Here is a 13,138-nt window from a genome sequence, read left to right as displayed (position 1 = left end):
ATTCAGTCTTGTCACCCTAGCCATTCATGAAATGGGGAATGGACATTGCTGGCCCCCTGCCATGGGCACCCGGTAAGGCTCAATTTATATTATTTATGACTAACTATTTTTCTATATGGGTGGAAGCCCAAGCATTTGAGAAAGTGAGGGAGAAAGAAGTTATTAACTTCATTTGGGACCACATAATATGCCGGTTCGGAATGCCGGCCGAGATCATGTGCGACAACGGTAAGCAATTCATCGGCAATAAGGTGAGTAAATTTTTCGAGGACCATAAGATCAAAAGGATCCTATCAACACCCTATCACCCTAGTGGAATCGGCCAGGCGAAGTTTACGAACAAAACCGTACTCCAAAATCTTAAGAAGAGGTTGACCAACACCAAAGGAAAATAGAAGAAACTTTGCCCGAAGTCCCATGGGCATATCGAATGACCTCAAAATCTAGTATCGGGGCCACCCCGTTCTCGTTGGTCTACGGTGCTAAAGCGCTAATACCGGTCGAAGTAGGGGAACCAAGTCTCAGGTTCCGATACGTGACCGAAGAGTCAAACGATGAATCCATCAGCACGAGCCTGGAACTGTTGGATGAGAGGCGTGAGGCCACCCTCAAAGGTAGAAGCTTGGTCCAAAGTAAAAAATGAACAAAGGAAGGAGTATTTATAGGGGCTTAGCGCCGTTTCACATTCAGGCACGACCTGCCGACGTCTGAAATGCGTTAGGGGTCATTGTAACGCGACTGACGGGACGTTTTGGTTTCTTTGTCATTTTGTGTCGCAGCATGTTGAAGAATAGATCGAAGAACTCATGTCGTTCCTCATCGTTTTCGTTAAACTTACTCTCCGAGAAACGAGGGAACTATTTGTGTACGGGTGAAATCGGACCCATAAGCCGGCCTGGTTCCCGATAAAATAAATCGAGCAAGGAACGTGATGACAAGGAACCAGAATTGAGGTAAGGGACTCGTTGAGGCAGGCACCGGGGGCACGACGCCTGCCCTCGAGTATATCGAGGTTATGACCCCGGGATCGATCATAATCCCAAAAGACTTCGGAGAGCATTATTGGGCAATCAAACACGATTAACAGAAGGCCGTAATATCCGTGACCAACCGGGTATCACGGCGCGGATCTCGGCACGCACCGATGGAAATCCAGTAATTAGTTAAACGGGATATTTTTACCTTTTATGAAATTGTACCTAGAGTGGGATTTTCCTACTATATAAAGGAGGGGGGGAGGGGAAGGGGGAGGATTGATCATTCATTGAACACATTTTAACACGTATTCCAAAGCAATATACTATTATTTTCACTGTTATTCAATTCATAGCTCTTTTCTCGTTCATCAATGCTAGCCATTGTGAATCCGTATTGAGGGTGGATATCTCATCAAGGCTGGAATTATCCTCCCACGTGGTTTGAATGTACTATATCTTTATTTGTTTTATCTAACGCAATTTATCGTTTGTATCGAATTAATCCATGTATCCTTAAAACCACTTACAAATTTAATTGTTATCCGTTTTTTAGGGTAAACATATTGATTAAAGAATATTCAGTGATACTATTTCAAAAATTATTTAAGAAGATACACCTTAGATAATTCTTATTGTAGATCTCTCCATTTAAGCTAGAACATCTTAATTAGTCCAATATCATATAGGATAAAATTAAAAATTAAAATAGAAATAATAAATCACTAGAAATTCTTTGAATTGTCTAATGTCATATATAGCTTTGGTAAAATTAAAAGATCCTAGATCGCTGAAACACAAGAGAGAGATGTATCATGTAAGTCTAACATAAGATTAAGGCCAATAAGAAGATGACAGTTTATCATTTAATTCTTTAATCTAAACAGAAAAGAATTACATGCATGCACCTAGCTAGACAATTTTATTGTTTTTTAATTTGATGCTGGCAATGAGTTGTGCTTAAGTGAGAGATAATTAACATATCCTCCTCTTGGATTAAGTTACTAGTCCATAATGTAGAGGCCATTTAAAACAAAATCATGAAAACTAGGGGTTTTGTTTAACAAACATGAACAGTCAACTTCAAAATCATTTGAAGCTGAGCATTAGTTAATTAGTGCTCTATTTATGGAAACTGGGAATCCTTCTCCTGCAACGTAACGTACTGGAACCCCAATTGCCAAATTGCAGTTTTATATTGTCCTCTTCACTTGAAGCATTTACTCCATGTATGTTAAATTTATTATGGTTGGTATACCGATTGTGTGTAACTTTTGTTTTTGTTTCTCTTCTTTTTGGTTTATGATATTTATAAGTTATAACACCAACCGGAAGTTATTAACATACTTAAGTGCAAACTAACCTTTAAGTATACAAGCCTGTATTTTATTTAATAGACTTTAATTTGAGACCCTCATGTCCCAATAATATCTCCACCTTAACTTGTTAACCAAAGGGCACATTGTATTTTTTTTTTTTTTTGCCACATTCTATCTTCAAGCCGATTTTCACGGTCATGTTTACTCCAAATAAATATAACATGTTTAGTTTGTTGTATTTTGAACAGATTGGGTTAGGGAATTAAGAGATCTATTTCATCTACTTCCTTGATCTTAAAATAATAAATAAATTGTTTCTATTTGATTTGGTAATTATAATAATTATTAAATAGGCACAAACAAGCGAAAAAACAGTTTTGAATTATGACATACTGTTTAGTCCAGACTCTAGATTAATCTAATCCATTGTAATACAAGCAATATTTGGGAAGGTCACTCAACTCATTTTAAGTTACCCAAATTTCATTTAGCTCGCCATTTGCCCAAGGTGTTACTTTTTAAGAATTTAGTTCGTTATGGTAATACATAGTGACGACGTCACCTATCGAACAAAGGATATTTAGGTGTTCAAATATATTAAATCTGCTAGCGAGGATATACTCACCAAGTCCTTATCTATTATTTTATTTAATAAAATTATTCACATACTAATGTTTCTAAAACGTTTTGCCAAGGAATACGCTATTCAACTTCATAGGAAATAACATACTATTCTCTAATGGGTGAAAATCATTCCCCCTTCAACTTTTCTCTAAAAATCAAACTCCCCCCTTAGCTTTGAACAATAGTCATTCTCCCCCACTTATCCTATGCAATATCAATTTTGCCCTTGACATTTTTAATTCTCCATCTATGTAATACCTTTTTATATTAAATAGGATAATATTTTATTTTTTAACCTACGTATAGTTTAAATAATTTTCTCTCTTAGTATTAGATTTACTTAAGTTTATTAACATAATAAGTAAAATAATCTTTTTATAATTTTATTACAAAATCTAACGCTATTTTTTTTTTATAATTGTTATTTAAATTTTACGTGCATTATGTATGTATGTATGTATGTATGTATGTATGTATATATGTATGCGTACACATATATTTTAGTTTTGCTCTCTTATTCTCTATCATCTATATAGATAAATGAGTTTTGATCGTCATTAATGAAATAATTTTTAAATTATAATTTAGAATGCATTTACAATATAAATAGGTAATCTTTTAGAATTCTGCTATAACATTTATCTCTATTTTTATTTCATCAGTAACGATCAAAACTGATCATTTATCTATATAGAATTCTATTATAAATTTATCTATATTTTTATTAATTATTTTGTATTACTTCCATTCAAATATGTTTATAAAGTTTTTACTCCTTTTTATTGTCACTTTATAAATATATATTAGAGCTTTGATTGCTATAAATAAAATAAAATTATTTGTATTCTGCTCATTTATTTTACTATAGGATATATTACTTAAATTACTATTTCTCACTCTTCTTTTTTCGTCTCAAAAATAATTTTTCTGCTTTCTACAGGTACTTTTGTTATATAACTTTTAATAAACAAAAGAAATTTTTCATGATTTTAAAAAATTTAAAGAGAGAGAGAGAGAGAGAGAGAGAGAGAGAGAGAGAGAGAGAGAGAGGGGTTGATATGTAAGGGTAAATAGGTATTTTAAAAAGTCAATGGACATAAAAGGGGGAAGGGGAATGATTATTGTTAAATGTTGAGGGGAGAGTTTGATTTTTAAAATAAAGTTGAGGGGTGTAAATTATTTTCACCCTTTTCTAATTAATCGATAGATTAAACGAACATAGTTGAAAGAGATCGAACTCCTTCGATCCTTATCCACCTTTCTCTCTCCATTGTATTTGGATTTATTTTTCATCCCTTCCTTTCGAATACAACAATAATATATCAGGTGTATTTTCACAGCTAGAAAGGTTGGTATGTACGCAGACATTATCTTACCTTGTGGAGTTAGAAGGGCTGATTCCGTTAGATCCTCAGCTAAAAAAGCATTTTAAAGCAAGTTTGAAAAGGAAAACAGTAGTGATAAAGCCATGTTGAGATCAATGAAGATAAGAACAATAACAATAGCAAAATAACAAAGCAATAAGATAATTGAAACAAAAGAAACAACAAATAGTTATTAATATACAAGGTACGGGTCTAGGCCAAACCTCCATCACCACAAGAGATGAAATCCTAGGTGGATGGATTGATTAAAAAAAAGTAGTAATAGAAATCAAGAAATAAGATAATAATAATAATAAAAATGAAGAACATATACGATTTCCAAAACTCGACTATCTACTAACCATTTACTCGAATCCTCCGCCGTTAAAATTTTGAAAAAACGTAATATCATATAGATTACGGCCATAACAGTGTGGGACATAGTGACTTTAATTTAACAGTAGAGTTTCAAATTAAGATGATTCTGTTGTCGGATAGACAAAAATCGACAAACAAATCCTCAAATCTCATTTCCAAAAAAATAAATAAGGATGCACCAAGTAAAACGGAACAGAAACAACTTGTAAGCTGCAACCCACTATTGCTTTTCTTTTTTCTTTTTAAAAGAAAGAGCTGAACCCGAAGTGCACGATACGGCCAATTCGAGATCTTTTTGGGCAATCTTTTTGGTTTATTTGCTATAACACCCCCACCACTTACAAAATTAACAGTTTCTTTAGCTTACACTTGACGTGACTCAAACTTTCAATGTACTAAATGATTGTAGAGGTGATCTACCACTATAGAGATCAACGATACCTCATTTAGAAAGTTTCTTTTTTTACGGGACAATTCGTAGAATAACAGTATATAACGATCGGTCTCACAAGGCAACATCTAGTCCAACATATCCGATGTTTAGTCCCTATTATCCAGTCCTTCGGGTAATAGTATTAAATATGACATAAAGCAGTTATTGGAGTTTTGTGTTTAGATTTTCTGAGATGCTGTAGCATGATTCTAAGAAGCATCCAATAAGAGTTAACACGTATTGGGTCACACTTTAGTTTTCAAGGAAAATACCAACCAACCATAATTTCCATATGGAAGGAAGCCTTCTATATCATTTTCTCAAACGCGTGGGACAAAAAAATCAGCAACTTTACTGTATAAATGTTTGCTTTAATTGTTTACTAGGTCTAAGGAAAGAAGAAGACCCCAAAAAGGAGCATTGATTGCTAACAGTGTATAGACATCTTCTTCGAATCTGCATAGATTCCCCTCTATATGAATTATATATATAATTCACTTTTACAACTAACCAATGGATAAATGTTACTCGCTTATTTTGGCAAAATATGAAGCATTAACTCAATGGCAGGAAATTGTATGCTTGAAAGAGATTTTAACCTTTAAGTATAGTAATACTTTATGAGTACATCCCAGAATAAAAGATTATTAATTGCAAAGGTGACGACAGTCCCATTTTTTAATTTTTTATTCTGTGTCTAGTATCCGCATTAAGTAAGGCCGGCTATAGGGTAAAGCGTCTAAAGCAAATGCTTGAGGCCCCCAAATTTGAGGGCCCTATTTTTTTAATACCAAAATAGGTTTATAGGCTGTTTTAGAAAAATAATGAGTAGATTTTACCTTAAAAATTAGATATTTTTTTATAAAAGAAAAGAATAGATGTGTAACTAATTGAAGTGAGCGTAATACTTTTTATAAATGTGAATTTCTTTCAAACCTTTTTTTGTATGAACAAAAAATCTAACAAGTGAAATTATTATATTCCATTTTTTACCCATTTTTTCATCAGAAAATATGTAGTACTAAATCATATTTTTACACTATTCATTTTCTTTCTTGGTTTGTCTAAGAGTTAATCGCTCGCATAACTTTATACTCTTATATATTCTCTTTCTTGCTTTTTTCAGAGGTTAAGTCTGATAACTTAGTAGAAGTAGTATTATTCGAAAACCCATAGCTTAAAAGTACTATTGATATCATATATCGTGCAATTTTTTTTTGTTTTTTCCTGAAGTTTCAAGCATTTTGTGTTATTGAAGGAGCAAATAGATATCTTGAAATCAAGTCATCATTTTTCTTGAATTAAATTCTATTATTATAACTTTCAAGTGTTATTATCATCTCATTTTATTCTTACTTCATAGTTATATATTGTCTTTTATTCATTTATTAGAATTTAAATATGCCACGAAAAATATGAATCAAGTTGTTCAAAATTAAAATAAAAGAGTTAAAAACTATTATAATATTGTCCAAAATATTTTTAGAAGAGATCGATTATAAAAAGTTATTAATAATTTTCTATCTCAAAATATTAGAAAAATAGAATTCATATATATATATATATACACACACACGTATGTGTGTATGATTTTTTTTTTTTTTAAATAAAGTTTCTAACATTGGCTTTAGGCCACAAATACTGTTAAGCCGCCCCTGGCATTAAGGCCGATTAAATTCAGATTCGCGCCAATTTTTTTTACATTAGAGGTAAAACATTCCTTAATAAAGGCGAGTCGCACAGCCTAATGTGACGATTTTACCGTAATTTTCCCTACCCACAAGTTTAGGAAACGTTATCATTGCGAAGAGAAAAAGTAATTAAGAAAAAAAAAGGTAATGATGAAATTTGGAATTTGGATCTAGCATATACGGATATGAAACAATTGGTATGAATTGCGTTGTGAGGACTTTCATATTCGACTTTGAACTTTTTCAATGTATGTTTGTGAAGGTTTACTTCATATGATGTTTGTGAAGGTTTTCTTCATATGTCACCACCAGCATTTATTGGTCCGTTTCCAAGACATTTCCTGTTTTTTTCCTTAGTGTTGCTGCTTCTTTTAACAGTTAGGTATTCTCAGTTTAGCTTTCCATATTCGAATCAACTCTCCTCATTAGTTGGATTAAAGGACAATTATAGAAAGTCCACACTGATTACTCTAACAAGCTAACTCATATATAAAAAAAAATCTGACCTACCATTCATGTACTTACTTAAAATTAAACTACCACTATTACAAAACTGCCAAAAATCGTGCGGGAAAACCGACCGAAATCGATCGAAAATATAGGAAAACCGATCGATTTCCGATCGATTTTAATTTGTCGAAACAATAGTGGTTCTAAGGTGTGGCAACCGAAAACGGTCGCAATTTTCCGACCGAAGTCGGTCGGTTAATTCAACCTTTGGTAGACCACCTAAACTGATAATTTTTGTTGGAAAAATAAATATACTGACCGAAATTGTTCGGTAATATGTAAATTAATTTTTATTTATTTTTCAAAATAGCGTCCGATTTCGGTCAGAAATATAATTATTTGATAATTTTGTATTTCTTTTTAAATTTTAACAGACCGACCGAAATCTGTCGGAATAATTAAAAAAAAAAAAAGTTATTTCCGACTGACTTCGGTCGGTAATATCAAATTTTTGCAGATTGCATATTGAAATTACCGACCGAATTCGGTCGGAAATTATGAATTTCTGGGTTTTAATATGAGAATTCTAATTGAAATCGGTCGGTTTTCTAGGTAAAAACCTAGCAGAATATGCCTGCTTTTTAGCTACACCGCCTGTCAATTACAACCAATAACCATCCTATAATGGCAGCATTACATTGCTGCCATTCAACCATAATTAACCAACAACAACCACAATTAACCAACAACAACCACAACAACAACGATAATAACAACCACAACAACAACGCTAATAACAATCACTACCACAACAACAACGCTAATAACAACCGCAACAACAACGCCAATCACAACAACAACAATACAAATGTTCAATAACAAAATAATATCAACAATACAATCATCATTCAAAATTATTCCAACTAAATATTCACAAGTTCAAGACTTTGTTTAGCAATACACAACATTGAATGAGTGTTTTGTATTGCATCATCTCCATCTTCACTACTAGAAGCTTCATCGTCGGCATGGTTCGAAAGATCATGACGAGAAGGATTAGCATCTGGGGAAGGCTCACGAGACCAGGAAATGGGGAAAGCACCACTAGCAAGAAGATTGGCCAGCTGACCTTGAAGGAGATAAAATTGTTGGTCCCTCTTTTCTAGCTGAACTTGAAGGGTATCAAATTGTTTATCTCTCTTTTGTTCTCTAGGCTTTATCTCTTCAAGCTCTGCTGTCAGCTTTGTGATCTTTTTCTCCATAGACGAGAGAGTTGACCTATCAATTGCCTTGCCCTGGGCAGAAGTCCCTATACCTTGCAATCCAGCCATGTAGCGCCGAAATGATCTCTCTGGAAGGCCGTATGTTATCCCCTTTTTAGGACCACCGACAACATCCAACCATATCTTCTGCACTTCTTCGTCTGAAAAGGGTGGTCGCTCGCCTTGCTCATTTGATGTCAAGCTCTGAGTGTACTCCTCCACATTAATCTTGTAGCGACCCTTTATTTAGAAGATAGAAAATTATTAACTATATAATATTATAAACATTAATTTCAAGTCATAGTAGTTATGAAACTTACATATGTAGTCTCCGTCTGGTCCTCGACCCATCTAGTTAGATCTGTCGGTGCCTTCTTCTTCCGGATATGAATCTCCATGAAGAACTCATCATGAGTCATCATCCTCCCATATATTTTTCCTATAAATATAATAAAATATGTTAATTAAATTAAAATATATAAATATAGTTCGATAAAAATAGAATTAAATATTTTGAGGAATTATTAGTAGTCTCCTCGCAGTCCCCATGCTCCTTGCACCTACACAGTGCAAGGAGCCACCCTTCTCAGATGCTCGAGCCTTCTTTCCTTGTTCACTCCTCTTATCGAGCTTCTCAGTGGTCCACTGCCTCAACAGATCCTCCCATATATGCGATAGAACCCATGAAGGCTTCTTGCTCTTCTTCCGAGCAGAACAGAAAGAATCAGATAGTCTCTTACGGTATTTGAACTCAAAATTTACAAGAATGGCACTGTTATGTCGGTCCTCCCAGGCACACATAGTCTACAAATAAAGTATGTAACGTTAGATGAAAATATTGTTAATATAATGCTTAAATAGATAAAAATTGTATTAAAACCTTAAATTGGTTAAAAATTTGCTCCACGAGCTCCGATGGAAATTCACTCCATGCCGCATAGGGTGCATCATACAATCGGCCAAGAGCTTAAGTGATTATCTTTTTAGTCCGATGATTAGGTATGGACCTGCAACATAGCAATTACAATAAATAAACAAGACTAGTTATTATAATTCAGCAAAAACAAAGAAGTAATAAATAAATCTTACCCATTGCCCTCAGGCCTGATGATCATCCTATGATAACGATCATACTGCATTTCCTCTGGATCATCTTCCTCCGATGAATCTGAAGCGTGCGCAGAAGGGGAGTCATCTGGCTCAGCGCTACTATCCCGAAGGCAAAGTCTGGAAATAGTGGGAGACGAACTCCGTGGAGAGGGAGACGGAGTCGCTGATGAAGATGGTTGCGATCCACACCCCTGCTGCGATCTAGACCCCTGCTGCGATCCAAACCACTGCTACGATCCGTCTGGCTGAAATCTAGATAGATGCGATCCAGCTAGTGATGAAGCAAATTGAGCAGATGACGGGCGTATCACCACATGGCCCTATGACTGTTGACTCTATGAACCCATGTAACTATATGGAGGATCATGTGGAGGAAGTGGGGTATTGCCCTATGGTGGAGAATGATAAGAATACTGCTAGGAAGGCGAATGGTAGGTAGTCTGATGAGTATATGGATGTGGTGGAAAAGATGTGTGCCTAGAATATTGATGCCGGCCATCAATAGCGGAGGGATGCAAGTGTGGAAAGGAAAGTTGCGAGGGTGTAGCACCATCATCATGATCAATAGGCTTCTTATCTTTCCTAGACCTACCTCGACCTCTACCGGTCATCAACATAAATTAAAGAAAATGTTAGAATTGAGAATATAAATCTATATAAGTTGAGAGCGCTTGAAAAAACTAACATGCTAGTCGTCTTCGAAGTATCCTTCCTAGTCCAAAATTTCTTCCTCTTCACTTATTTCATTTTCATTAGGTGATTCTTCGTCCTCATTTTCTATGATTGTTATTTCCTCCATATCAATCTTTTCTAATATACGTTGAGGATGCTCCAAGTCATTTTCTAACTGATCATCCACCATTTGGTTAACACTTAAGATATTGTTTTGGTAAGAAACATCTAGCACATTCTTAACTTCCACCCTACCAACAGGCTTAGTTTTTATTACAACCAACCAATCAGCCTTATCCCTCCGCAATGGATATGGAGCATAATACACTTGCCTAACTTTTTCTGCAATTATAAAAGGATCATAGCGATCATACTCCCTCTTTTTATTAACCTCAAATATTTTGTATTGAGAGTGTACATTTGTACCTCTTCTAGGTGTTGGGTCAAACCACTTGCATCGGAAAAGTATGGTCTTCTTATTTGGCCAACCTGGATATGATAATTCTAGAATCTTTTTGATCATACCATAATAATCATTTTCCCCATCCTGGTTGCCTTTACCACCTTTGACACACACCCCACTGTTATTGCTTTTTTTTATACTTGGAGCATTCCTTGGTGTAAAATTTGTAACCATTCACAAAATACTTAGACATAGTTGTAACTGTAGGTGTAGGTCCCCAAGATATATCTTTCAAAAATTATTTAACACCGTTGTTTGGATTATTGACCTACATGTAGTGTTAAATAAATCACAAGTGAGCAAGTATATTCACAAGTGACCAAGTATGTATATTCACATGTGAGAAAGTATATATATTCACATGTGAGAAAGTATATAAGATGCACTTACACACTCCTTAAACCATGCCTCAAATGTAAAATATATAACATCATGGCCAAATTGACTCACGAAGTCACTGAGCGACACATTGAAGATTTTGTTAGTTGCATCAACCAAATTAAATAGTAGTCCATGTAAATTAATCTTACATCAACACTTACTTAAGAAAGGGTTGAACTTTCAGACAATTTAGCAACACATTATTTGAAGCTGATTTGTACTCCATACTACTTAGGCTCCTTTTTGTTCGATCTTTAGAACCTCAGCCTGGTTGATTGAATATGGACATTGGTGGATATAATGGATCGATCTCAATCATGACATTGTGTCGATTAGGCCTGATATTTTATATGCCAATGCCACACAAGAGGGGGTGATTTGTGTGGTGTCCAATTTTCGTGTGCACTGATTATAGAAGGACCTGGTTCTTCTAAGTGTTCCTTAACCTACTGTTGCTGAAATAGTAAATGCAGAAAGTAAAGAACACAAGTATTTTACGTGAAAAACACCCGGCTCAAAAGGTGAAAAAACCCATGACCTACTACTGAGTAGGATTTTTCCCAACACTTCACTAAATCACTAAGCCAAAACAACATTTACAAAGACTCTTTGTAAACCTAAGGATTACCTCTAATCCCGTTGTGGAAACCAGCCTCTAATTATTGCGACAACTTCAAGTTAACTCTAACTTGAATACTCAGAGTACCTATTACAATTGCTTCTAGATAAAGCTGAAAGGTACAATTTGAAACCCACCTACTACAATTGAACTAGAATAAAAGACAAACACTTGGAGCTGGTTCTTCTATCTGGTTCATGTAGCTTCAGGTTCGTACACTTGAATCACACAAGAATTGCTTGCAAAATGCCTTGCTATTTTGCTCTCAACTCACGTTTAACTTCTGCTTTTCTGCGTACCTGTAGAATGAGAACATCCTGCAATATATACAATTAGTAGAATAAGAAACAAGTAGAGTTCTAATGTTATTCTTCTTTGGTGGAAGAGTTCTAGTTATCCTCAACTTCTGACTCCTCCCTTATCTTGGGTAGTGTTCTCTTTGAGTAAGGAGTCCTTCTCCTTATCAAATATGCAACCTTTTCGATCAGGAGATATCAGATATAACAAGTTAAGCTTATATTCTTCACGTGCATTCCTCATGCTCGTATCTGCCCGTGTTTGTGTACACAGTGGATGGACTTGGTTTATGCCTGAGCTTCCTTTGTCAATCTTCAAAACAAAACTTCACTTGGGCCAACAAATTCCCCCTTTTTGATTTTGACAAACTATGTGTTTTTTATAAGCTTAAGCTCTATTTCAACTCAGCCCAACATCAACACAATGTTAGAACATTTTACCTTTTTAATTTCACTTATCATCATGGACCGGGCTCATTAAGTTATAAATATCACTGTCCAAAGTGAAAGCACAACCTTTTTCCCCATTTTGGCATCATCAAAAAGTTGCATAATAATGTTAGATAACCAGATTTTAAATAGAAATTACTCAGGGCCACTGGGCTACTTCACATGCAATCATGGATTAATCATCATATATCAATCTAAGGAAATTATCCATCTAATAAATATAAACAAACAGTTAGAGAAAAGACAGTGAATTTCATTGATTGATAAGATCCTACCACAAAGCATAAGAAGAAATAAAAACATTGGAACATGAGCAAAATAAATAAAAAAAATCCCGAACTAGGTCACTGGTTGATCTGCATTAGGCTAGGAGGCTTAAGGCTGGGAAGAACCAGGTTCTTGGTTTTTGGCTTGGAGTAGTTTCAGCATATTCTGAAGAATGCCATCATTCTTCTCCTTTTGTTTTTCCAGCTCAGCTCTGAGAGCATCTCTCTTAGTCTTCACTTCTGCCAACCTCTTCTTCAGCCTATCAATCTCAGCATCCTTAGCCCTACTCTCTTGCACCAAGGCTCGCACTTTGCTATTAACTGGAACCTTTTTGGATGAACCAGGTTCTTTAGGAGTGGTTTGGACTTCATAGTCACAAACAGTC

The sequence above is a fragment of the Nicotiana tomentosiformis genome, chromosome 1, assembly GCF_000390325.3.
Source record: "Nicotiana tomentosiformis chromosome 1, ASM39032v3, whole genome shotgun sequence".
Taxonomy (NCBI): Eukaryota; Viridiplantae; Streptophyta; class Magnoliopsida; order Solanales; family Solanaceae; genus Nicotiana; species Nicotiana tomentosiformis.
This window is presented reverse-complemented; position numbering follows the sequence as displayed.